The sequence below is a fragment of the Podarcis vaucheri genome (assembly GCF_965113315.1).
Source record: "Podarcis vaucheri genome assembly, chromosome: 2".
NCBI classification, from domain to species: domain Eukaryota; kingdom Metazoa; phylum Chordata; class Lepidosauria; order Squamata; family Lacertidae; genus Podarcis; species Podarcis vaucheri.
The window spans coordinates 44425128-44452981 of record NC_138760.1 but is presented as its reverse complement, the minus strand read 5'-3'; the positions used below and the strand labels follow the sequence as shown (position 1 = coordinate 44452981).

Here is a 27854-nt window from a genome sequence, read left to right as displayed (position 1 = left end):
ATAGAGTCACCTTTAAATGCACACTGAATAGAATTTTCGCTCCAGCCCTACCCACTACTGATCTAAACCATTATCTTTATTACACATCATTTACCAAGAGCGATTCATTCTCAGGAGATAGTGGAGCCTTCTCCTGAGATCCAAGAATAATTCTGTGTTTATAAATATTCACAAGATGCTAGGAATAATTTCATCAGGTTTCCTTGGTCACTCTCCACATGTTCAGCATGGAATTCTGCCGTCCCATCAAGGCAATAATATTTCCCCAGGTCTGTTACTCACGGAGACAGCAAGCGCTCTGGTCTGGCAGAAAATAAAATCCTCTCCTTGTAGGTCTCCATTGATGGCTGTCTAGTAAAAGGAGGGGAAATTAATTGAAGATGGACCGTAATTAAGTAGTTATGTTATTAAGCCAAACCATCAGGGTAAGTGCCTGTACAGCATATGTATTTGATCTTATCGCTCTCTTTTCTACCACAGCATTATTGAAGGTAAATGAATAAGGAGACTAATTATTCCATTTCTTCTTGGGGTGGTGGGTGGGAGAATCAGAGGGGGAGGAAAGTTGAGTCACACAAGTTGTCACATTATGGCTATAAAATCCATATTTTTTACTATAATGGTATTTCTGAGAATTTTGCTCCATTAGGAAATCAAGAAGAAAGGAAGAGTGAGATTTAGTGGATAAAAGACTATCTTGAGTCCCTACACCCATTTTGCGCTGAGCAGTACAATTTCAGTGTTGCATAAGGACTTTTAAAATATCTCTCTTTCATCTCTGAAACAGAATTTTCCATTAACACGATAAAGCCATTAGTACAAGTCAGCTGGGACTTTCTTTGCGATTGACTGTTTCATCTTCAAGTTATTATTATCAGCAGCAGATTTACTGCAGTTCCTACTCAGATCGCTACGCCGTTAAAGCACACTTGCAAACTACAAAACATGCAAGAGGAGAGAGAGGTTTTGATTCAAACATTACACTAAGAACACATGTAAGGAAGCCAAGATGATTTATAAGAAGTCTGAGGATATTAATGAGAGGCACTTACTGTAGGTTCTCAGAGTCTTACCTTCAACCATTCTAGCTCAAGTCTTATAATGCTACCTCCTTTGCTTGAGATTCTGTAGCACCCAGTCTGGGAAGCCCCACATAATCCACCTCCTCTGTTTCTGTTGAATATTGAGCTTTCATCCTTCTCTCAAATGTTTCTATCTCACCAAAGGTGGACTATCACTAGGCACACTGTCATTTTCTACAAGGTTGCAAGTGACTATTTAAACAGGAATTTCAAAGGCTATTCAGATAACCAAAGTACTCCCTATACCAGGAGTCAGCAAACTTTTTCAGCAGGGGGCCGGTCCACTTTCCCTCAGACCTTGTGGGGGGCCGGACTATATTTTGAAAAAATAATAATGAACAAATTCCTATGCCCCACAAATAACCCAGAGGTGCATTTTAAATAAAAGGGCACATTCTACTCATGTAAAAACACACTGGTTCCCAGGCCATCTGTATGGGCCGGATTTAGAATGCGATTGAGCCTTAGTTTGCCTACCCATGCCCTACACATACATTCAGTGAATGCAAAGGAAGGGAGGAACTTGATTGCACCCATTTGCCAAGCTTTGCCCCCAATGCCAACATGCCTTCTAGCTATGCCTTATGAATTCTCTTTTCTACACAGCCATTACATCTGTCGGAGCCCCATTCTTTTTTCTTTAACCTGGCCACTGTGCTTTGAGTATATTCCTATGAAGAGCCATACAGAGGATCTATTCTTTTAAGGGGAGCAAAGGAAATATGGAAGATTCTGGAAACAATTGAGTTATTATTTGAGGAGCTAGGTTTTGTGAACCAAAACAGAGAAAGTTAGATGGTCCACCTTAAAAAAAAGGAGCAAAGACAGAACAAGGAGGATATGAAGTTAGCATGAATACAGACCACCTTTAAAATCCATCAGCGAGTTATTGAAACTCAGAAATTTCAAGAGGATACCTTCCAACATTTCAGAGATGAAAATAGGGACATGTCTGCATGTGACTGGGTGGGGCACGGGGTAAAGTTTGTAGACAATAGAAGAACCAATGCAATTCTGATTCAGATGTGCTACAAGTTGACAGTAGGGACTAAAACTGCAAATGGTTCCACAAGCACTACACAACAAAGGCGCTTCCAGATACAGTAGTAGCTTAATGTAACAGAAAAATCATTGGCAGCAGATTTGTGTGTTTTTGTTTTTTAAAAATCAAACTTACCAGATTTCCCTCAGAAAGATAAAATGCAGGTTATTTATTTATTAAATTTGTTTACTGCCCTTCATTTATTCTGTTGAGAGGATGTTTGTTCCATTTTACAACTAAGGAACATGGAGACCCAGCAGTCAGTGAATCTATGGCTCAGAATTCTTAAGCAGAATTAAGGCACGTACTGTGCCTAATGTGGAACTAAACAAATACATAACTGTATCTGTGGGCATTAAGAACATGTAACAGTAGCCATAGTTGTAATTGCACTAAATCCAGTAGTGGAACACAGGCCTCAACTTGACATAATCACCATAATCACCAGCATCAGATATTTGGCTGTAAAATACAATCATTACTTTAGAAAAACTTTTCCTTTTGTTGTACTGGTCAATGTGATTTCAGACAGCACAGTTCAACACAGTGGCTGATTATTATCATCAGTCTCACTTAATCTGCATGGAGAGTTGGTCATTTAAAGTGACTGACCTTGAAATGTAGTATTGAACCTGGTTGCCATACATGATGCTGAAAACCACCTTTGTCTGAAAACCATTCAGTTTTGTGATACCCTATATGACATGTTTGTGTGATAGTAAGTTCCTAAAGCAAATGCTTTCAGGGTTGTAAATAAATTGCATATACAGTGGTCCCTCAGGTTACATACGTTTCAGGTTACATACACTCTGCTAACCCAGAAATAGTGCTTCAGGTCAAGAACTTTGCTTCAGGATAAGAACAGAAATCGGGTTCCGGCGGCGTGGCAGCAGCGGGAGGCCCTATTGGCTAAAGTGGTGCTTCAGGTTAAGAACAGTTTCATGTTAAGTACGGACCTCCGGAACGAATTAAGTACTTAACCCGAGGTACCACTGTATGATGTAGATCTCCCTTGGAGCAAAATACAACACTGATATGGGACTGTCCTTTCATGATGACTGCCTCACTCTGCCTAACAGCATGGCCAGACCTGTAAGGCCTCAGCACTTTATGCTCTGTGGGAAAAGGTTTGGGGCTCAGTGAGTGGAGCCATGCTAAATCAACCACAGATGCACATTCAGATGTGGAAAATTGGCTCGAACCACTTTTGGAGTTTCTCATAGTTACCATGGAGGAAATGAATGTTCCAGGCATGTCAAGAATGACAAAAAAATGTAGTCCTTCTTCAATGATTGTATAATGCCGGAATGGAGAGGTGTCTTTCCTTTCTATTAATTACTCTCTGCTTAATGATTCCAAGCATGTATTATGAATTACTGCTTCGGTAATGATATTCTCTCTTAACCATCAATGTGATATTCTCCACAAACATTCATCTGCATTCTCCTGTAATATAACGTGTCAAACTGACTTTTAGAATGTTGTTTTAAGACAAGTCTGTCTGTGTGTGTGTGTGTGTGTGTGTGTGGCGGGTGAAGGAGGCCTAGTGCCTCACATGAATGAGATAAGAGGAAACAAAGCAAAGGGGTAAGAAAGGATGCTTGTAGCTTTTCAAGTTCAATGAGGCTTACCAGGCTTGGGGGGCCTCTCAGAATCAGAGGGCCCTTTAAAAGAACATGCAGAATTGAAAGTCTTTGGCCCTCTTGTTGCCTTAGAAAATCCTCCCAGTTCATGTCCACTCATTTTCCCCACCTTCCCTGTTCTGTGGCTACCACCACACCAGAACCACCAGACATATACACACCCCTGTGTGACTTCACTCCCCACCTACCAGAGAACAACAACTACCAAACTTTTAGAAGACATCTGAAGGCAGCCCTGTTTAGGGAAGCTTTTAATGTTTGATGTATTACAGTATTTTAATATTTTTTTGGAAGTCGCCCAGAGTGGCTGGGGAAGCCCAGCCAGATGGGTGGGGTATTAATAATAATAATAATAATAATAATAATAATAATAATAATAATAATTACCTCTCTTAATTCTTTAAAGCTGCCCACATGCAAAAGGAGACTCTACTGCCATGCAGGAGCAGATGAAATGCAACTTCCAGTGTTCCTAGAACGTCAATGCGAGATGTATGCAAACCGATCCTAGCAGTGGCAACACCCGAAATGGATACAATAGATCCAGTTAATCCCTCACCAGTAAAATTATACCCAAGTCCTCCCTTGAGTTACTTTCGGCATAGTGTATAAACAGTTGTCCCACCATTCTCACTCTCTTCCATTTTCTCTAGCAGAAATGTGTTTTGAAAGTTTGAGACAGCAACACCTGAGATTTCCATTAATAGTTACGCACTACAAAAACAGCTTTCTTCAGGAGGAGGAGGGTGCACAAGGAAGACAGATGAGAGAAGGAAACCCTGCCTCTGTGACTTTTGTATCAGGTCATTCAAATAGCCATAACAAACCTCAAGATTAAAATATATAGGCAGAGTTAGGTTACTGTGTGATTGTGGGTGAGTTCCAGCAGTCCCTGGACAAGGCCCCTGCCTATGTTCAGCCAGTAATGAACAGGGAATGGGAATCTCTGATGAACCAGATGTTGTAGTACTCCAACTCCCATCAACCCCAACTAGCGCCCCCAGTGGTCAAGGATGATGGGAGTTGTGGCCTTCCAGTTGTTGCTGGACTACAAGTTTCCCACATTTGCTGCAAAATAACCCAGACTCTATGATGCTTTTGAATTATATGATGCTTTTGAATTATGGTGCCGGAGGAGACTCTTGAGAGCCCCATGGACTGCAATAAGATCAAACCTCTCCATTCTGAAGGAAATCAGCCCTGAGCGCTCACTGGAAGGACAGATTGTGAAGCTGAGGCTCCAATACTTTGGCCACCTCATGAGAAGAGAAGACTCCCTGGAAAAGACCCTGATGTTGGGAAAGATGGAGGGCACAAGGAGAAGGGGACGACAGAGGATGAGATGGTTGGACAGTGTTCTCGAAGCTACAAACATGAGTCTGACCAAACTGCGGGAGGCAGTGGAAGACAGGAGTGCCTGGCGTGCTCTGGTCCATGGGCTCACGAAGAGTCGGACATGACTAAACGACTAAACAACAAACCCGGACTCAGACTATTCAAATACATCTTTCATCTTTTGGTTTAATCCCCTCCCCCAAATCCTTCTTTAACAGTTAGCTACTCTGCATATTCTATAGTTGCTTTCAGAAAGGGAGAATCCCCTCAGCAATTATCCAACTGAGGCAAAAAGTGCCCTTCCCTTGATTAGCTCAACCCTATTTTTAGGCTGTGTACACATTACTCTGTCTCCAGTGCATTCCCACCATTGGTGTTTGAAGCCGAGCGTACATGACGTTAGCCACAATCCATATGTATCCTGTAATTTATTGAGAAACACTGCTGTTGGATGTGTTTTCCCTCAAACCAGCTTCCATCAGATGTGAAAACATAAACCACAGTTTAGCTGAGATGTGAATATTTCAGACATCCATTGGGCATGTGCAGGTGACAACTTCATTGCAGGGGGCAATTGACGGCACAGGGAAAACAGATCAGGTAATGTGCAGGGAAGCAATTCAGGTAATAGTGTGTTCAGCAATGCAAAACATAACTTGAAGCATAGCAGGGCGGAAAGACCTCTCTGAGTTTTAAACTACTCATGTGTATGTGCCCTTACTTAAGGCAAGATTTTATCTTGCAGTGATCTTTACTGAAGTGACCTTTCCCATCAGCTTGAATTCTAATAGAAAGGGAGATTTGATGTGCCAAGATCCCTGTGATGAAGTGTGGCTGATTAGCAGTGATTTGAAGAGCAAGGGCTGCCATACACCTGGAAGGAAGCCCAGTTGGAAAGGACTGCAACTCGGTGTCTTTTTTATTCCTCTTAATTGCTGTTGTAAAAACGGATGTTGAACACAAGTGTCTTCAAAGACTTTGTCAAGTGACATGTAAGATTTGCATGGCAACTAATGACACTTCAAGGTTTCTCAAGAGAGGCAGCTCTCTTGCTACCACAGAGTTTTTCTCCTAATTTTCGACTGTAAAGAGGGGCTGGAGGAGGAGAAGAGAATGAAATGTGAAAATATGCACTGAGAAGCCAAACAAGAAAAAGCAAAAGAAGAAATTTAGTTCTCTGGTTGTCAAGAGAGAGAGAGAGAGAGAGAATACCTCGGGTTAAGTACTTAATTCGTTCCGGAGGTCTGCTCTTAACCTGAAACTGTTCTTAACCTGAAGCACCACTTTAGCTAATGGGGTGTCCTGCTGCTGCTGGAGCACGATTTCTGTTCTCATCCTGAAGCAAAGTTCTTAACCTGAGGTAATATTTCTGGGTTAGTGGAGTCTGTAACCTGAAGCGTATGTAACCCGAGGTACCACTGTAGTGGTTAATACATTTTACTCACCATATACAGTGGGGCCCCACAAGACAGAAAACTCGCTAGACGAAAGAGTTTTCCATTTTGGAGGTGCTTTGCAAAACGAATTTCCTATGGGCTTGCTTCGCAAGACGACAATGTCTTGCGAGTTCCTGCTGGGTTTTTTTCCTCCCCCCTTTTTTCTAAGCCGCTAAGCCGCTTATCAGCTGATCCGATCAGCAGATAAGCTGCTAAAAGCCGCTAATCCGCTAATCCTTCAATGGGCTTGCTTCGCAAGACGAAAAAACCGCTAGACAAAGAGAATCACAGAACGGATTCTTTTCGTCTTGCGAGGCACCACTGTAGAGGATCTTATATTACCTAACACAGGGGATTGCAAAGGTAGTTTAACAACCAATCCAAACCCTGCAATCATAATCTGAAGCCCTTCTTCACGTGCTTCCTCCCCAAGAGGTCCAGAGGGTGGCAACATGAGAACAGGCCTTTTCTTCATTGGCTCCCCATTTGTGGAATGCTCTCCCCAAGGAGGCTTGCCTGGCACCTTCATTATACATCTTTAGGTGCCTGGTGAAACTCTTTCTCTACAACCAGTCCATTGGCTAATTAACATTCTATGGCCTTTTAAATATGTTTTTGGGGGGCTTATTGGTTTGCTTTTGTTTTATTATGCATTTTGTGTTCTCATTTTATATTTTTTATGTTGGGGAGCACCCTGTGATCTTTGGATTAAGGGTAGTATACAAATTTAATAAATACAATAAAATAAATTAAAAAAGGAGCCAGCAAAGTTGTCTTCTTGGCTCAGTGGGAGAGCTCATTTTCTCTACTCTGAATTTTCATTGCAGATTGTACCTATCCTGCCCTCCACATCAAATGTTGCTTTCTTCTTTACTTTTGTTCCTCCTCCTTTATTTCAAACTGGCTTTCTGCTAGTTTGTTTGGTTTAAAGCACTGTTTGCACACTTATATTTATTTAACAGCTGACTTTGTGCCTTAAAAAAAGACCAAAGTCATGTTTTTAGAGTTTATGAACTGTTTTAAAGAATGATGGATTTATGTCATCACAAGCTTCCAGCCAATCAGTGGAGTGTACATCCAGCTCCTATAACAAACTAGCAGAAATGGATTCTCTTGACGTTGACCTGGGGAGAAGAGTGTAAGCCAGATGACTCATGAGTGCTCCTCCAAACCAGAATGATTCCTTATTGCTTTTTTAGGTATTTCTGTCTGAAACCTTCATTTGTTCTTCTGTTTTGTTCAGTCAGCATAGCATAGCAATACGCTTTTGAGCTAGAATGTATCAAGTGTGTGAATGGATTCAGGGCCCCTCCCAACATCATTTCTATTGTTTCTTCCTGATTGTTTGGGCTCATGGTGGCATTGTGGGGTTATACAGTGGTACCTCAGGTTAAGTACTTAATTCGTTCTGGAGGTTCATTCTTAACCTGAAACTGTTATTAACCTGAGGCACCACTTTAGCTAATGGAGCCTCCCGCTGCCGCCGCACCGCCGCAGCATGATTTCTGTTCTTATCCTGAAGCAAAGTTCTTAACCTGAAGCACTATTTCTGGGTTATCAGATTCTGTAACCTGAAGCATATGTAACCTGAAGCGTATGTAACCCGAGGTACCACTGTACATGAGTCTCTTTGTGCCTGTAAAAGGTTTGGGGTTGACATACTACTTTGTTTCCAATCAGCATATGGCTGGTAGCTTCCAGCTGAAATCCAACAACGTTTTATACCACAAACGCTCCATTTTATCCCTCTGCCCACACTTTTATTTTCACATACGCACAGTGGCAGGTGTGGAACAAGTCTTGACCCCACTCTGCCCATTCCTTTTCCCCAGATTGGTCCAAAAGGATTTTTGATCATTCCCAAAGGTAATGTGTTATGTCAGCCTGCATATTCTCTCTATTTTAACCCCTGACTGAAGTCAAACTGTCTTCCACAAAGTTCAATTCCTTTTTATATCCCTGTCTTCTTGTGATGCAGCTCTAGGTCAATACAAGTGCTTGCCATAAACACATGCTGATAATAGACTGAGAAATAAGAACTCACATTTTCAGCCAGCGTTTGGTTGATGGAAAAATGACACACTTCCTATTGGCTTCTTGACAGGTGTAATTCATCTTGGCACTGCTGGCTTAATCTGGACCACTTCAGCAATCGTTACAGCTCATTTATCCCCTTTCTATTCATTCCTTATGTGTGTTTAAGAAAAAAAAAGAATTTCTAGCCTATCCCTTTTGGGTGCAAAAAATATGAGGCTCTAATAATGAGTATGTAGCTAGATGGGTAAAATGCTTCAGGATTCAATGATACATATTGAAATCCTTATTGCTAGTCTTTTCCAGACTTGTTTCGTGCAAACTGCTTTGCAGTTACTAATGAAGCAATGCCAATAAAAACTGGAGGAGCTGTCTCTTTCCTAATGCAGAGACATCACTCAATCAAACATGCATTAGAGAGTTGATTGGCATTAGAGAAAGATTCTTCTTCAGTATCCTGTGAGCAACATCAACACCTAAGGCCCGGAGAGTGTATTTGCACTAACATGATGTCATTCAAAATCCCATGGCATGTAGCACTATTTAAGTTGTGTAATATAGCAAACAATGAACCTAACTCTTTGAAACATGGGATTGTATTGAGGATTAGTCATTCTCAGAGAAGACCCACTGAAATTCATTGACATGACTAAATCACTCTGGGCAAAACTTAGTTGGATGCGACCCATTGGAAACTGCTGCACACCAGGCCAGATGATTTTTCAATCAATATTATCTAGTCTCTGACTTGTAGCAGGTTTGCGGCAGAGAGAGTCTTTCACATAACCTGCTACCTGATGCTTTTGAACCTTCTACCACTGAGCTACAATTCCTTCCCAGTTCCAGTTCTAGAATTCAAATTCAAAAGTCTCTCAGGTTCTTCTTAACAATGAGCTGCCAAGTGCATGGTTGCTCTAGACAATGGAACAACTAAGCTAATGGCAGTCAGAGAATCCTAGGCCCACGGAGACATCAAAGCAGCAGTCCCTGCTTGGAGAAGACAAGCAAAGCACATGAGCTATGCATCAGTTAACTTCATAGATACATGGACAAACAATGGTGTGCACCAGACATTTTTAAGAGGCTCTTACTTGCTGCTGTACGGAGAATGCAAGGGTTGCATAGGTTGTGTGCATGCCACATGCCAGAGAGTAGGAATATATGGGCAGCACTTCCATTGGAGTAATGTAGAAAGTGGGATCCCCTCAAGAATTGGTTGCAACCTGTGCTTTTTAATGAGCAGCGAGGTGGCCAAGGTTGATGGTGATACTAAGTTGCCCAGGGTCTTTAAAACAAACAAACAAACAAACAAACAAACAAACAAACATTGCAAAGAGCTCCAAAAGGGCCTCTCCAAACCACGTGAATGGGCAGTAAAATGGCAGATGCAATTCAATGTAAACAAGTGTAAAGTGATGTGATCAAGGAAAAACAGTTGGGAAAAGTTCAGAAAAGGGCAACTAGGGAGGAACTCCCTGATGAGGAAAGGCTGCAGCGTTTGGGGCTTTTCAGTTTTGAGAAAAGGTGATTAAGGGGTAACATTCTAAACGGGTATGAAATTATGCATGGCATGCATGAAGAAGGTGGATAGAGAAAAGCTTTTTTCTCTCTCTCTCTCTCTCTATTAACACTAGAACACTTGGACATGAAGTGGAGCTGAATGTAGGAGGACTGAGGACAGATAAATGGAAGTACTCATTCACACAGCGCGTAGCTGAACTGTGGAGCTTGCTCCAGCAAGAGGCAGGTATGGCCACCAACTGGATGGCTTTGAAAAAGAATTAGATAAATTCATGGAGGTAAATGCTATCAGTGGCTACTAGTCCTGATGGCTGTGTGTTGCCTCCACTATCAGAGACAGTATGCTTCTGAATATCATTACAGTGGTACCTCAGGTTACAAACACAAACACTTCGAGTTACAGACTCCACTAACCCGGAAGTAGTACCTCGGGTTAAGAACTTTACCTTAGGATGAGAACAGAAATAGCATGGCGGCGGCATGGCAACAGCAGGAGGCCCCATTAGCTGAAGTGGTACCTCAGGTCAAGAACAGTTTCAGGTTAAGAACGGACCTCCGGAATGAATTAAGTTCGTAACCAGAGGTACCACTGTATTTGGAAACTAGAGGAGAGGAGAATGCTCTTGCCACTGGCCTGATCCAGCAGGTTCTCCTTATGTTCTTGTGAACAGTTGAGTTCCTGGGCCTCTATGGCAATGTGTCGTGAAATTCATTGCAAAAGAAAAAGAAGTGCTTTGCAAACAAGTGTTTTCTTGTGGTAAAATACAAATACATCTTCACAAGCTGACTTCAAGGATTAGATGCATGATTTCTGATTTGGACCATTTAGGGAGTGAAGCAAAACCAGCTTATTGACTTTGACTATAAGACCAAAAATGGTTTGCTCTGTAAAAACTTAATTATTTATTTTCAAGGGGCCCAAAATGGATATTTTTTTGTGAAATATCTCCCATGAAATAGACTTTCAGTTTGCAAGCTTTACTGCCACCTGTTAGCCTGGAAAAATTACTTTATGCTCCTCTTAATTCTCCATAATGATACTCTTATGCTAGAGCAACGTGCCCTGACGAACTTGCTAATCTGTGTCTTTAAAAAGTGGAAAATTAGTTCAGACAGCTGTGGCTTTGGAGGAAAAAACGAGCTTAAGTTCTCAGAAATTGTAGATGGTGTCTGAGCTGCACACATAGTGGTGATGACTGTATCCCACTGGCCATTTGACCTTTGCTCTTTTCCAGCCTAAAAATTAAGAATAACAGCATCCACACACGATTTATAGCCTGAATACTAGAGATGCTTTGCTACTATTTAAAATAGCCAAGATAATATAAGGAGAACATTTGCACAATAGTCTCACTTTTGCAATGTAGTACAGGAAGGTCGGCTGTTGGCTGAGAGAGAAAGAGGTAAGCATATGTAGAGAACTTTCTTCTCAATGTTTTTGAAGAGGAGGAACACCTGCTATTCTTTACCTAAATGCTGTAAAGAATTTAAAGGAATTTTGCAGCTTACGATGTTTGTGGGAAACAATAGGTTGGATCCAGACTATGTGAGTTGTACTTAGGTTCCATTGAAATCAATATCATCAATATTATGTGACAGAAATCTAACCTCCATTATCCAGTTCTAACTATTCAACCTCCAAAATTCAGAGCAGAAGACTTCAACCTGTTCAGTATGTTTTTGGGTTGTATTAGCCTGAATAGTATTTGGCATGGTGAGTGAGTCACCTGTTCGACTTTAAGCTCTAGCCACATCTGGACCAGTGAGAACTGCGAGCATAATTTTCTTTTCTCGTGGTGCAGCATGCACATCTCCCCAGATATCACTGTCACCATCTGTTGGTGACCATGACTGAACAAATCTCTGGTTCTCAATTTCCTCTGGTCGACCAGCACACGTCACTTTTTATTTGGCAGTCTCATTGGAGATGTTGACAGCTTTGTCAAGCAAACTCATGGGCAGTCTTACCCTTTTGGGATAAGGGTGGAGGCACCGTGTGTGGCAGAAAACTCTCTGCCTCTTCTGGCCAGAACATGCCTGACTTTCAGATAAAACAGAATGTTTGGTTTACACTTCACTCTGCCCAATTTTGCAAGCACAGTAGTAATGAGGTGAGCGAAAGAGACCGCTGCACAAAAGACGAGCCTTTCAATCCAGCTCCTTACATGGTATATTATTATAATGACATCATATTTTTGTAGGCACCAAAAGACATTAATTGTGTAAGCTCGAGGGTTTGATCTCCACCAGGCCTGTTTTCTTTCACATGACTGTTGGTTAAGGTTAAGCAGAAACTAGTTTTTCCTCCTGATCTGGATGAAGTGAAAGTGGCCTGTGTTTATTGTCCAAAAGAAAATGGAAGATGCTTCCCTCGTGATTGTAAAAGTGACGGGATGTGTGGGAAAATAAAAGTGGTGACATAGCTGGAGTGAAAATGATTTCCATTGCCAAGTAATTGGGCATTTTGCACCATGGATGTCACACTGATCTGACACTAGCTTCTCTCTTTACTACACACACACACACACACACACACTCTCATGTGATTTCACTGCTTTCTGCCAGATGGTCATTATATTTTACAGGACTGCAGGCAATTATACCTGTCAAGGGCATGCCAAAGTATTTAGCATTTATGGTTTGAGGGAGATTACCTCCTAAATGTTAATGGCAGACGGAGTCACACTAACCCTCCCATTTAAGATCTTCATTAGATCACCTCTCTGCAGCACTAAAGGATGAGTTAAGGGTAGACAGAAGTGAAATGTAACCGCCCCTCATGCAGGAAGTGGGTGGAATTCCAAAGAGGCAAAAAGAATCAGAAGCTTTGAGACTTTGTGTAACCATATCTTCCTAGGGAAAATAGGTAGGAACATATCCTTCATGGTTCGAGGTAAGCAGACCATTGTTTGACATTAAGATACATCGTAGAAAGCATGGGCTAAGACTGTAGAGAATAAGATATTTTTTACTAACAGTTTGTTTCTCTATCAATGTCCAAATTTCCAGGTGCTTTCTATATTTACAAAATATTTTTCCCTTATTTTGAATGCAGTAGTATCGACAGCTGTTGAAACACAGAGGACCTGTCTACTATGCAACTGATTTAAATGCATTAAATGGTTAAGAGAAATGGGGGTATTTATGCTGCAATCCTAACATCACTTACCTGAGGAAGACCCATTGAATTCAGTAGTATTTTTGTGTAATCATGGTGAGGATTATGCTGGTAAAATGGGATAGAAAGGGATTCCTAACAGAGACTTTGCAGCTCCTTCCCCAGACTACAATTCCCAAAATCCTTTAGAGGTAGCCATGGAAGGAAAACTGGCACCTATGTAAGTGTTTTATGTGGTGAGATCCTTTGTGGATATGAGAGTAATTTAAAAAAAAACAAAAACAAATAGGAGAAGTTGTAATTAGAGAGCACCAATATATTTTAAGGGGATGAGTTTTTCATTTTAAATATATTGAGGTGATGGTTATTAAGATCTTTCAAAATTGGCTTTAAGACAAGATTAGAAGAATGCATGCCTACTGGCATTTTAGTTTATATAATAATTATTCTGGTTATACAGAAATACTTTTGAGGATCATTTGAATACACGAGTACACAAGCTGTTCGATGAAAACATTGGTCATAATCGGATTTGTAATGTTTTTAAAAGGATCCTCTATGTTACACTGATGCAGTTATTAAGGTAGTAAATGCATTGTGCTTGCTTTTCTATTTTGCATTTTAAAATGTATGTTATCAATTATTTTAATTAAGTAGAGTAGATTTCTTTCTCTTCTCTGGCCTTGATATTTATAGTCACTTCTGAGGAAAACATTAGGCTTGCCGTCCTAACCTACCTCACAAAGGCTCCAGTGGAGACTGGTGACCGTTGGGACTGGGAGAGTGGTAGGCAGGGAGACCAATAGTAGACAGAACCAAAGCAGATGGCTTTTGGAGCTGGAGCCAATGGTAGTGCCAACTAATTCTGATTTTGTCGCCATCCTCCTCCCTGGTGGGGCTTGGCTGATGGCAGACTGAGTTTTGTCTGCCATCTTGCCCTAGTAAGCTAGCCGCCACTGATAGGCTCTCTCCAGGAGTCACCTGCTGTAACTCAGAAGATGAGAGCAGCTGGAGAAGAGCTTCAAAGGACAATCTTGAATGACCAGGCAAACTGAAATGGGAGAAGACGATTCAAGAAATATTCAACAAATATTCTGCATGCATTTTTATACCTTGTTAACAAGCCGAATAAAAAATAACCCTAATAAACCCTGAAGAATACAATGATAATACCAACCCGAATAAAAGCCCTAATAAAAAATTAATAACCCTAATGGAAGAAAATCAATGTGCCGTAGTTGTTTTGCGATTGAAACAGATGGTATTTGAACCTGAGTAGCAAAAACCACCTGCAAGCCAGATCAAGGCTACAGTCCTCCAATGCACACTTAGTCAATAGGAATTGCTGCTGAACTCAGTAGGGTTTACTTCTGAATAAAGGTGCATGAGAATGGGCTGCATAACTTCTCCAATTAATTTTTTTAAAAAGTTTCAGTGACTCCATTTTATCATTCTGTGAAACGTGGAGAGAAAGATTTCGCTATCACAAAATACGTTTGCAAAGCAAGACGATAGAGAAAAGCCAGATGCAGAACCTGACACACATTTATTGACTAAAAACCATTAAAATTGAACTGAGCTGATTACCTTAAAAAGAAGTGACTCTGTGCCTTGTATGTTTTTCAAATGTATCCTTAACTTTGCTAATACAATTTTACACTTTTGGTTTTATCTTCCTTTGCTTTATGTGGGAGATCCAGATAGAACAGATTATTCCTTTCTGTTTCATTACATTTTCATCTATTGCTATTATACTTTTGTATTTGCCACATACTTTTCATTTCTACAAGCAACTGTTATGCATATTTACTCCGGAGCAAGAGAATGGAATCTACCCCCAATTCAGATTGAAGCCTGCATAGTAATTTCCTTGGGAGTAGAGTTCACCAGGTCGCTCTGAACCTTTAATTTGCAGTAGTGTCTTGGTGTTTGTTTGTTTCATCATACTTGTTCTGAACAATTATATCTTAGGAAAAAATGTATTTCAAGCACTTGCAGTGTTTTCCCAATAAAATATATTGTTTTACTTTCATTCCATAAACTCCACTAAAATGGCACTCCTAGAGTTGAATTGGGTATGGCAGCTGATGTTACTGAATTGCTGAATGAAGAATACAATTTTCTTAGGTATCATATACTGAACATTAATTCCTGAATTGGCAGTTGTTAATCAGTGAATATTTATTAATTTCTTATCATAATTTCTTATTTTACCATAAGGGTGGGTTACAAAAACAATATATTTACAATTCTAAAACAAGTAATACAGATACAGCCATAAAATAAACGACTGGAAAAAAGTTTGATATGCAAAATAATTAAAAAACATTCCATATATAAAAACAAGAAAAACATTATTTTTATTTTAAATGTCAATAGATTCAAAATAGCTCCAATGCAGATACAGAACGGGATAAAGAGTAAACAAATTCATGCCTCCACCTCACACTGAATCTCCACACACACATACCCCCCCACTGAACCCCCACCCCAACTAACTAGAGGTAAATGTAAAGGACCCCTGAATGGTTAAGTTCAGTCAAAGGTGACAATGGGGTTGTGGCGCTCAACTCGCTTTCAGGCCAAGGGAGCTGGTGTTTGTCCACAGACAGCTTTCCGGGTCATGTGGCCAGCATAACTAAACTACTTCTGGCGCAATGGAACATCGTGACGGAAACCAGAGCATACGGAAACGCCGTTTACTTCCTGCCACAGCGGTACCTATTTATCTACTTGTGCTGGCATGCTTTCGAACTGCTAGGTTGGCAGGAGCTGGGACAGAGCAACGGGAGCTCATTCCGTCATGGGGATTTGAACTACCGACCTTCCGATCAGCAAGCCCAAGAGGCTCAGTGGTTTAGACCACAGTGCCACCACTCTTTCCTCTACTGAATCAGAGTAAACCCTAATCTTCTACTGTGTAATCCATCCTACCAACTACTGATGGTAAGCAACAAATAGGCATGTGTTATCTTAACAGAAGGATCCCTTTAACAATACAGTAAGGCTCAGATACTTCAGAAGGCAACCCAGGAGCAAGTTCACTAGTGCCCCTTATCCCCACAACTGAGCTGCTCTATGAACATGAAATTTATTATGGTCAGAGACCAGCTTGAGAGCTGCTCTATAAGAATGCTCTGAATGTTTCATCTCAGTACACCACCAGCCTCTCGGCAGTGATGATTGACATACAAACGTCTCCTAGGACCTGTTGCATTCAGAGTTTGCTTTTGTGTAAAAGCAGTGCATCTAATGTTCACAGGTGAAGGTTCCTTTGAATAGAGGAGATGGAAACTACTGTTTGAAAAATGCAGAGCTGATTCAGTACCAAATTGTTGCAATATTATGCTGCACATAATGTCAGTGCATTTTAGCAAAGGCTATGCAGAGGGAGTTTCTTTTCCACAATATTTGGACAAATAAATGCAATCATTTTCATGTGGATGTAGTAGAGCCATTGGTTCAGATTAAGTTTTGATGCAAGTCCCATGATGATGAAAGCCAAAAACCAGAGTAACTTAAGGCAGCCTGCCTTCTAACAGGGTGGTCTTCCCTGAGTCCTATAGATTACACAAATTCTTCCATAGTCCACTGGAATACTTCTGGGCCCGGCCCATTTTTAGGTATGAAGCAAGAACATACAACATGGAAGTGAAACAGTCAATGCACCATGATGTCAGCCTGGCTCAAGCCATTTCCTACCTTTGGGGAATCATAAGCCATAATAAGCCATAGTGATATTCTGGCATTCCCACAGCCACCCTAAATGCTGTTGGCTTATCTCCCACACTGTCTCACTTTTTCTGCTGTTCAGCAGAGTAACACATGGGTTTCACATACTCCAAATTCCACATGGATATATATTTTTAAGCTGATTCTCATTGTAAGGTATCTAAAGCTTTCAAATGTCAGAAACCCATGTTCCTATGTAGCTTAACCAGACAGTTCATAAACACATGAAAGGAGAAGAAATTGCCCCAGCAAGTTAAAAGGAACATCGCTGCATAATTTGAATTAAACTAATGTTACACTGAACAGTGCTGTCACTGTCAGGTTTCCGAAGGTGTGTCTGATATACTGGAAGTGTATTGCTAGCTGCACTTTTCAAAGGAAGTTGCTACTAGGTGATGCTGAAGTGTTTGGGTTAGCTACCTGTCTGAAAAGAGAGGAACATGGCAAATGTTTTATACAAAGAAAGTAAGGCCCATTGAAAAAAATACAGAAAATGGACGTGAGGAGCCTGAATGCTGATTTAAGTGAAAACATCATCTATTGGTACAGATACTGTCAGTTTTTCACCAATCTGGTGCCTTCCAGATGTTTTGGAATATAGTTTCCATTAACCCCTGTTGTGCTGACACCAGGTTGTTGAAAGCTAAGCTAAGTCTTACTCAGTTATTCTTGCTTAGGGTGTAATCTAAACTCAGTGGGTAGATATCATTTATATCCTCCCTGGGTCTTATTCAAAGGGCCTTTGGCCTACTCAAGGAGAAAGGCCGAGGTAAAAACAGAGGCCTGTCGTTGACATTGGCCATGAAAATGCAGAATACAAAGCAAAAGCGGCATGGCTGACAAATAATAATTCTTTTCCCCCTGTGGCCTTTCTGCTGCTGACCTTGAGATACCCCCGTGAAGGTAAGCATAGCAGACACAAAGGAAGAAGAAAGAGGTTAGGAACGCTTGTGAGAATAGGATGCCTAGGAAACTAATTTCTCTGACATTAATGCAATTAAGAATAAGGATGCTTGTTATTGATTCCTACATCTATTCCCCAGTCACCTGGGTATGAGCACAATATTATTTACTGATATTCCCTGAAAATCTGAGTAGAGCAAGTCCTGTGGCGTTCAGCTTGAGTCTCAAACCTCTTCATTATGGGCAAACATAATCAAATTTACCCCAGTGAAAATCCAGAGTGACATCCAAGAATGCCGACCCTAATGTGATATTTTCCCCGATGGAAGAGCTATTAGAATGATTCCCTTCGAGGGACATGCATAGGAAATATAGTGGCATCTATGTATGTGGACATTTCAGGAAGGATCCATGAATTTGATGTTACCTTCCAGTCATTCACAGTTTATGTTGTTTTCAACTTTTGATATAGCATTTTCCATGTGCATTTTTTAATGAAAACCATTGCCAAACCATGTCTGTGATGGAAGAGCTCTTGTTATTGATCCAGAGACTGTTCTGGAAGACCTCATATACTGGAGCAAGACTAGACTAGGATTGGGAAAAGCTGTAGTTCAGTGGCAGAGCATATGGTTTGCATATAAAAGACTCAATATAGGTTCAATCCCTGACATTTCCAGGTAGGGCTAGGGAAAGACTCCTGTCTGAAACCCTGCAAAGCCACTGCTAGTAAGTGTGGACAAAACTGACCCAAGGTGAATGATGGTTTGACTTAATATAAGTCAGCTTCCCATGTACTTCCAGGTCCTGCCACTTAAGGTGTGTGAATTGACTTGTGTACCCCAAATAATAAGGAACCTTGAAGTGACCTGGGATGGACACTTACATTCCTGAGTTGGATCGTGGGACTGATTGTGCACTGAGTCAGCACACCTGAATCCATACCTTAATGAACACTTATGTCAGAGGTTTTCAACCTTTTTGAGTCCACGGCTCCCTTGACCAACTACAGCATCCCTGTGGGGTTCAGGAGTCCAGTTATGTCACCCCTTGCCTGCAGAGCTGGCAGTCCCTCACCCTTTTTTGAACAACCTCCTTTGTGGAGTGTTCCCTCAGCCTCCTCTCTTCTCCCCTCTCCTTGGGAGTCTTCCAGGCAGCCACTGCTTTCACCCCTGGTCTCTGAGCTGTCTCCCTGCCCCAAAGAGAGGTGCCACCTCACACTGCCCCACAAGGGCCTGGGACTTGTCTGTCCATTCCCAACAGCAAGGGCTGGTGGACTGGCTGCCTGGGCTTCCTCGCCTGCTTGCTTGCTTATTCCAAGGCTGCTTCAGCTCCTGGCAACCAGCACTCACTGGCCAGTCCCACAGGTACCATTCATCTGGAGCGCTTGTAGCCAGGGCTGCTGTAACAAACAGCTGTGCAAGCCTTTGGGAGGCATAGTCGTGAGAGGGCATCAGAGGAGGGAGGGAAGGAAAGTGGGACAGAGGCCAGTGTTACCCGCGGCATCCCTGACCATCATTCAAGGCACCCCAGGGTGTCATGGCACACTGGTTGAAAACTACTGACCTGTGCAAACCTGGCCTATTAAGATCTACTGGATAAGCCCTGCTTGAATTAGACAAACGCATGGAGGGTGAGGCTCCCACTTGCTCCTAGCCACAACTGGTGAGGCCTCTGATTCCCAGTTGCCATCGAACACAAGTGGGAAGAGCATTGTTGCACTCGAGACCTGCTTGGAGGCTTTCTGTGGGCATCTGCTTGGCCACTGTGAGTTCAGGATGCTGGGGATCATTGGCCTGATCCAGCACACAAATTCTTCTTAAGTTCTTAATAGCAGGCAGAGGTGAGAAGGCTGAAGCAAAAGTCTACTTGTTAGTGTTAAAATAGTCACCACAGTTTTCAAAAAAACAAAAAAAAAACCCATGCTGCAATGCACTTTTCATATGATTGTGTAGGCCAGGTAGGTAGAGCTTTGTGGCCCCAGGATTTTCCCCATCTTCATTGGGATGCAATGGGATTTTGCGTGCATTTCTTTTCATGGAAAACAGGAAATATCAGTGAGTGTGAGGTTTTTCAGCTCAGACACATGATTTTTATTTGTGAGGTGGCTATTATTATTGTTTTCAAAACAAACTAATGTAGCACAAAATGTGTAGCATTAAAAAAAAATGTATAGAATCATTTGCAGAATGCACAACATCAATGGGGACAGAGAAAATCCTGTCCATGGCCCTGGGTGGGAGCACAATGTCACTGGTGGAGAATATGCCGTTTCAAAGCATGGCCCACATGATTTTCCATGGGATGGATTATTAGTTGCAGCTGTTATTCTATAGAATTCTGACTCTGAAGAAATTGGACATAGTAGTAGAGCAGTGCTTGAATTTGATTAGAGATGCCAGAACTCAATGGTGGTTGTTTTTTAATCCACAATATAGCCTCTCAGGGCAATTAAAGAGACAGCTTCAGACAAGGTTATTGGTTTTCAAAATGACAAGTGTCCCTACCAACATTACTCACCCAAAGTGAGCCCCTTTGCACTTTTTAATCCCCAGGCATTTCTGATCAACAAGATAAGCAAATAATATAACACATATATGGAGTGTTGCAGTGTCAGCATGACTTGATTGGATCAGCTGTAGAGTTTGCCTTAGCTCTGCCAGATGAGGTCTTTACAAAATGGCAGCTTAGTAAAAAGGAGGTGAAATCTCTCAGATGTCTTCAATGTATGGATTCACATTTCACCTGTTTCACCCTTGCAGATGTCAAAGATGTTACTGAGGCTGCATATATGCCATACCTTTAAACCACAAACACTTCAGAAAGAAGAATAAACCTGGGAACTACAATTTCCAGTGCTCTTAACAAACTACAGTTGCCAGGATCCCCTTGCAGGACAGTGTGTTTTAAATGTAATTTATAGTGTGTACATCCCCTCAATGAGTCTGATGTGACTCATTGCCAGGAAATTGTGTATCAGGGTCTATAATTTATTTATTTCTGACATTTACACATGGCCATTCCACTCAATAAATAAATAAATAAAATAAAATAAAATATCTGTACATTATTACATTGTTCAGACAGGACTTTGTAATGTGATGTTTAAATGGGCGACTCGGATAAGCTAAATTCAGTAGACTTTGAAGTTTAATAAGACTATTCAGTTAAACTGTAGCTTTCCCTAAATATAGTGAAATGATTCATCATGCATTTGTTTGCTAAACTGCAGCTACAAGTTCCAATTTACCCAGAATGGGATTTGCTTCACTTCCACTAATTCTACATACACACTCCTAGTTATAGCCAGTGCTCTCTAATTCTCAGCACATTCACAAAACTAATTCCCAGGTTCTTTAGGGAAAGTTGGAACTAGTAAACAACTTCCAAAAAACTTTGTATCTGTAGCATGGATTGGCCTAGGACACACGTTTAATACTTCAGCGCGGACCTGAAGTCAACAAGGAGAGAATTACAGTATTCTTAGTCATTTTTCCTCACACTAAAGAACAGTATCTGTTGCACTCTGAGATAGCAACAGAACATTCCCTTGCGGCTTCAGCTGAGACCCGCTATAGAAAATCCCTGGGAATGCTTCAGCTTTCTCTCAACATTTGAAAGACGAAAGAGACATGCTTTGAATGACGGACACAACTGGGTTGAAAAGCAAGTTTCTGCGCAGCTGGGCAAGCCATAGTTGGCTACCAATTTGAGTAGCCCTCTAGGACATTACCGGTCATTGAATATGTTAATAATTTAATGTGAATGCCAGTAATTTCATCAGCAATGGCCGAGTCAGCAGACAACAGTCTCACTAGGGAATGAATGGATCCTAGCAACCACCAAACGCAGAGGTATATGTGGGGTGAGGGGTGGGAAGAGGGGGTATATGTTTCAAGGACTTGTAGGCTCTGTTGCAGAAGAACCTGTCATTTCTTGTTAAAGATCTTGGCTTCACATTACCTGAATCTACAAATAAAAGCAAACCCACAGTATGACTGAGCCCCCAGGGAGGATCTTGGGACCACCCAGCCTAAATGGATTACATCAGGCTTCCTCAACCTCGGCCCTCCAGATGCTTTGAGACTACAATTCCCATAATCTCTGACCACTGGTCCTGCTAGCTAGGGATCATGGGAGTTGTAGGCCAAAAATGTCTGGAGGGCCGAGGTTGAGGAAGCCTGGATTACATCCACTGAATGGTAAAGGCTTTGCAGTAGCCAACATGATTTGCTCATTTCTAGCAAAGTTTGGACACAATGGCCTGAATTGCATGTCATGGTAAACCAAACCATGGCTTGCCAGAACCACATGAATGTGCAGACTCCCAGAGAGGAGGAGTTACCTGCTCTGCTCGTCCCTAGTCCTTTTAGCTTGGTGCAGCACAGCAGCTAAACCAAGGTTAGCCTTTGTGTGACATCCAAACATGGGGTTGTGCTTAAGCACTCTCCCCCACAACTGTAGTCAAGAACAATCTTTGGGTGCAAATCGTGGTTAAGGAGAAGAGAGCTTGACCACACCCTCGCACATGGACGATATGTCATGCTAAGCTAAAAGGACTGGAGAGGAACAAAGTAGCTCTGATCACCTCCCTGGAAGCCAGCATGTTTGCAGTAAACCATGGTTTGACTTAGTGTTACGTGCAAACACAGCCAGTGCCAACAGTTATATTTCCCACATCCAGGAAAATGGTTCCTAGGAAATAAAAAAAGAAAAGGAATCATTTCTGTTCAGATTCTTAAAAACTGCTGTCATAGAATCTGTTATCTTAACTTTGAAAGCAAGGCATCGTATATCTAAAAGCGTAGATTTCAATTTCCAATTTCTTCCTTTCTTTTTTGTATCATTAACTTTCTTTTTTACATATAAGGAGCATGAGCAAATAATCACATACACATTCTATGTCAATATAGATCATATATCTATTGTTCAATTTTAGCTTATTGCTGTTTTTGGCAATTTCTCTTCCAGCATAACAGAGAGAGAAGCAAGCACATTCAAACCATTAGACTTTACACAATTGTTCGAATATCCTTAAACTTCTTCATGTTGAAAAGAAAAGCATTTTCATAAAATGCACAGGACCTGCCACATTATATATAAGAAAATAGTTACTTCAGTTAATTAAAACTGCAATTTTCTTCCAAAAGGACCCAAATCTCATATTAATGAAGAAATATTTGTGGTATACAGTGGTACCTCGGGTTAAGAACTTAATTTGTCCTGGAGGTTCGTTCTTAACCTGAAACTGTTCTTAACCTGAGGTACCACTTTAGCTAATGGGGCCTCCAGCCACAGCCGCGCGATATCTGTTCTCATCCTGAAGCAAAGTTCTTAACCCAAGGTACTATTTCTGGGATAGCGGAGTCTGTAACCTGAAGCGTCTGTAACCCGAGGTACCATTATACTTTGAATGCTTGAAGTACTAAATCAATGATAAGCATTATTTTCAAAAGTAATGAAATTGTTCATCTTTCTAGCGGATATTTCAAGATTACCATAAATTTATTTTCTACATTTTCACAGGATGGAAACCACTGCATTTGTTTGTTCATGAAAATATTTATACCTCACTTTTCAATTGAATGATTTCCATGGTAGCTTATAAATCATTAAAGTGATGTAAAAATAAAATACAGAGCATTTATTTGTCTCTTAACAGTGGGAAAGATGCAGGCCCATAGCCAGTCTAAATGTTTTGGGGGGCTGGCACCAAAAATGTAGTGGGGGCAATTTATCCCTATGCACACATTAATATTTTACTTGCATTCATGAAGACTATATTAATAATGATAACGATATTTTCTAAAGTAGGAAAGGATGAAAAAAAGCACTGTGCCCAGGGCCAGCCCAAGACATTTTGGCCCCCGAGGCAAACCCCAAAATGGCATCCCCTCCTCACCATGGAAGAAAAGGTGAGTGAAGATCTACATCAGAAACAAGAGGGGAGAAGAAGAATGCTGTACATTGGGACTTGCTGGCCCTGTGGATCCTGCCACCTGAGGTGGTTGCCTCATCTTGCCTCATGGGTGGTCCGTCCCTGACTGTGCCCTTGGGTCCACGTGCCATTGCTTTCCTTTTCTTCTCCATATACTGAATGATAGGAGGTTTAGAGCTGTTGTGCAGTAGTTCTTTCAGACCAGCACTGAAACTCAGACTCCTTTTAAAACAAAAACAAAAAGGAGCCAGACCTCTACTACAGATGGAGGAAGACTCCACCTGGATGCAATAAAACAGGAAAGAGCAGGGAAATGTACTGAAAGCAAATAATGGATCTATAGTTTCCTTCTTGCCTGTAATTTAACATGTCGAGAAAATGTCTGCTGAGCAAACTACAGAATTCTCCCATGTGCCTTTGCAATCACTTTTGGTTCTCTTTGCTGTATGAGTTATGGGCATGCATCTGGTGTGTCACATTAGTATTTATTTCAGCACAAACGAACATGGGCACCAGAGTCTCTAAAATAATATGAGATATATCATATGTGGGAGTTAAAGGTCAGGAACAACCAAAAGGGATTAGATTTGACTAAGCGAGGGGGAAAGTCCATATTATTACACTCTTAGTGTTAAAAATTAAAAGGAGAACTAGCTGCAATGTTATTTGGCTTCTGCTATTCCCATTTGTGCACAAACCTCAGGAACCTAGCTCATGCTCCTCACCATTCATAAGCAGTTGTTTGCTCTCCCGTCTGCCTTCAGAGGCTATGTAAGAAAGCAGGATAAATTCTGTTCAGTTCACATTTAAAGGTGATTGTAGTTTCTGGAACAACACATGAACTGAAACACAGGCATCCTTCAAAAATTTGTACTCCTCTGAATTTTGCAATGCAGTTCTCCAGCCAAATAGTGTGTTCAAAAATGTATATACTAGGGTAAGGTGTACATAAAGATGCAGATATCTGTGAAAACAACATACAAAATTTCATTGTAGTAACTAAAATTGCAGTGCAAAATTGTGTACTTCAGGCAAAATTCATACTGAAAAGGTATATATTAGGAGAAATTTGCATTAAAATGCTGATGAATTTTCATGGGATTTTTTTTTTAATCCAAATGATGTGGAGAGCTGAACTTAAGAATGGAAAATTGAGAAACTGAGAGGAAATGAAATTAACAGATCCACTCATTTCTACCTCTGCAATACAGGGGTCACCATTACAGCTCACCTACTATTTCAGCCATTTGAAAAGTTGCATATACAGTGGTACCTTGGGTTACATACGCTTCAGGTTACAGACTCTGCTAACCTAGAAATATTACCTCGGGTTAAGAACTTTGCTTCAGGATGAGAACAGAATTCATGCTCCAGCGGTGCAGCGGCAGCAGGAGGCCCCATTAGCTAAAGTGGTGCTTCAGGTTAAGAACAGTTTCAGGTTAAGAACGGACCTCCGGAACGAACTAAGTACTTAACCCAAGGTACCACTGTATAAAGAGGCTGACTCCATTAGAACAAAGCTCTGTTTTAACAAGTCGTTTTGATGCAAACTTTTTCATGCTAATGGAGCAAGCTGCTCAAACCTGGTATGGGATTTGAAGCAGCCTGATTCAGGTCTCAACCAAAGTGCATACACAGTTCTCAGTTTCACATTAATTTCATGATGAATGACTATATAAATATATAAAGTTGCACTACATTAGATCAATGAAGGGTATACCATGTAAATGACGCCCTACAGGATGAAGGACAACAGGACAATTAGCCCTGCTTGGACTATATGAAAATAGCCTTGTAAAGCATTCTCGCTTCAGCTTATGAGTCAGATCAATTATTCTTTTCCCAACCACTTCCTGCTTTCTGACTCAACATGATGGCCATTGGGGGACAAGGTAGTACTCTGTAAATGAGGGACAAACATTCCTATACATCATATGAAAAATAGTTGTCCAAGTTATGAGTGATCGCTTTTTTGCGAAATACATTATTAGAATTCATGTCATGGTGAGGCACTGAGACTGATATAAATTATCTACAGTCCCTCATTTATAAATGTTTCGTTACAGACATCACTTAGGGCTTATTAAGCCATTTATATATGTCTCTACAAGGTGTTCTGCTAATGCATAGTGTATTGTTTTATTAAAGGAGTGTTTTCTATTTATCATGTCAGGGGAAATACATTCTGGTGCTATGTGAATTAATGCAAGTGGGTTATTGTTGTTTTCAATGTATGAGAGCTCAAAGAGTATTCCTTGATGTAGAGTCAAAACTGTCCTTATGAGGTTGCTAGAAAAATGGCAGCTGTAATAACAGGCAAGGTGGTGGCAGAGGTTGGGGGCCCATATATTATAAGTTGTCTGAGTGTAGTGATGATTGGGTATGGAATTCAAGCCTTCTACAGGAATCACATGCAAAAAGAGATGACACACAAACACACACATGCCTTTGTGTCCTCTCCCCATACATGCTTTCTATGTGCATCGGCTCCCCCCATGATTTAGAACATTGCACAAGCAAGTTAACACCAGCGCAGGGTTAATTTTTTCACTAGATCAGTGGTTGTGACTTGTGGCTAAGTTTCTGGAGATCACAAGATGAGGGAGCAAGTGCTATGTGTGAGGGATTCCCTTAATGTTTTTCCTACATATCAAGTCATGAAAATCTCATAGAAGAGGAAGCTTGAAAAGCATGGAAAGTCATTCAGTTGGTCATTTCTCCCAGTGCTCATCCCAGCATGCAACTCCAATAATGCAGAACCCACTTAAGAAGAACCATGTGCTTTCATTTCTGCATTCCTATACAGTGGTACCTCTGGTTACGTACTTAATTCGTTCTGGAGGTCCGTTCTTAACCTGAAGCACCACTTTAGCTAATTTGGCCTCCCTCTGGGCACCTCTTTCTGTTGGAGGGCAGAGCTGCATGTGCCATATAGCTTGTCCAGCAACCCCATGCCTGCTCTCAACTGCCCTCAGCTGACATGGAGGACACTACCTCACTGCTAGCATTGAAGAAAGATTCAAATGGCAGTCCAGGCAACTTCTGGGTTCCATCTTGTCCTTTTCCTCAGGCAGCAAAACGTCTGAACACCAATGATACCGCAACCATCCCATAAAAATATAGGGTCACATAGGTCACAAAGGTCCATGTTATTTGTAACACATCTCCCTGTTCTTTCCTCTCTACAGGTGGATCTTCCAAGCTTGGCCCTCTTCCCCAGTTTATGTGGAAGCCAGAAAAGGATTTGTATCTGGGAACACAGTCTCAGACTGTGCACAGAGAAGGGGAGAGGAGGATTTTGTGGTCCAGTTCTTCGTTCCATTCTGAGGATGTGCCTCCAGGTCCCATCAATGAATCACTGTACACTGAGGCCAAGACAGCTTTCTGCCTTCCCTCTGCTTCCCCTTCCTCTTCCTGTGTGTCTTTACCAGGCAGGCCCCTTTCCTGAAGCAGACTCTCCTGCAGGCCAACAAGTGTCCTGTGTGCTCTTATGTTTGCAGGGGTTTGGGAAGGGAGCAGTTACTAATCAATTGTACCTAGCAGGGGATGATTAAGGTGTCTGAGCTGCAGTGTGTTTGTAAGCCAGCCGTCAAGACCAGTTATTTCTGATGGTGCTTGATGGGTCTTAGCTTTTCTCCTTTTCATTCTTTTTCCCTAAAGAGATTTTCCTCCATTCTGTTTGTTGTTTCAAAAGAAGATTAGGGAACAGCACATTTGGAAGGGTCAGGACAGTGTGTGTGTGTGTGTGTGTGTGTGTGTGTGTAATAGTTTAAAGATGACAGCTTCCTTTAATAAAAGCTGATTATCAGACCTTTGACAAATCCTGCAGAAAGAACCAAAGGATGCCCTATGCTAAGAGCAGAGCGCTCCTTTATTTTTTAAAAAGTGCTAAGCACAGAGTCAATCAGTTTGGGGTGGTGGGTCAAGCTAAGAGCCTAGAACATGGGCTATCTAGCATCCCCAGCCCTCTTGATTCTTTTAATAGGAAACTGTAAGAGAATACACAGACCAAAGTGTCAGATACAGCTAATAACTCCCAGTCATCAAAGTCCACGCAAGGACTTCCACTA

General features: G+C 41.3%; 1 long non-coding RNA gene across 1 annotated transcript; it reads right to left on the bottom strand.

Moving 5' to 3' along the window:
- Positions 1-286: 286 nt before the first annotated feature.
- On the bottom strand, positions 287-9363 carry LOC309527251. Its single transcript, XR_014217153.1, has 3 exons — positions 8583-9363; positions 1109-1274; positions 287-351 (listed from the first exon to the last, which is right to left on the bottom strand). It is a non-coding gene; the product is annotated as an uncharacterized lncRNA (long non-coding RNA).
- Between the last annotated feature and the right edge of the window lie 18491 nt (positions 9364-27854).